The sequence below is a fragment of the Buceros rhinoceros genome, unplaced genomic scaffold (genome assembly GCF_000710305.1).
Source record: "Buceros rhinoceros silvestris isolate BGI_N320 unplaced genomic scaffold, ASM71030v1 scaffold9117, whole genome shotgun sequence".
Taxonomy (NCBI): domain Eukaryota; kingdom Metazoa; phylum Chordata; class Aves; order Bucerotiformes; family Bucerotidae; genus Buceros; species Buceros rhinoceros.
The window spans coordinates 12,424-13,009 of record NW_010420392.1 but is presented as its reverse complement, the minus strand read 5'-3'; positions in this window follow the sequence as shown (position 1 = coordinate 13,009).

The window sequence follows — 586 nt, the reverse complement described above, 5'->3', positions numbered from 1 at the left end:
GCGTGACCTCTTGTCCATGGTCCTGAGCGGAGGCAGAGCGAAGTGGCGGGGGCTTTCCTCCCACCTCGTCCGTCTCCTTGGGCATGCTGTCGTAGTTCTATAGCAGTTGCATGAGTGCAATGAACCCTACCTGTATATAGCACCCTGTAGCGATAGTCCTGCCCGCCAGGTGGGCCGAGCGTAGCAGATACAAGTGGTTTCTCTTCACCTGGTTTTATTTATTTTAGTTAGCTTTGCCATGGGTTTTTGTTCCTTCGTTTGTTTTCTGTTAGTGGAGGCAAAAGGGAGGAAAGCTGTCCATTTTATCGCTCTGTGCGTGGGTCCTGGGGAGCAGGGACAGCCGCACAGAGGGAGGTTTTCAGGGGAGGAGAACTCCCACCCCAGAGAGTGCAGGGACTGCAGGCTCCCTCCCCCGCGTGGCTGCGCTCCCCTCCGCAGACGCCAGCCCAGCACGTGCTGAGGCCAGCGGGAAGGCCTCCACCATCCCCAGGAGCTTTCGCACCAGGTCCAGGGAGCCCGAGTGGGACAAGCCGCACCTGAGCCCAAGACGGGCGAGCATGGCTGTCTGCCAGCACCTCGCCTGCCT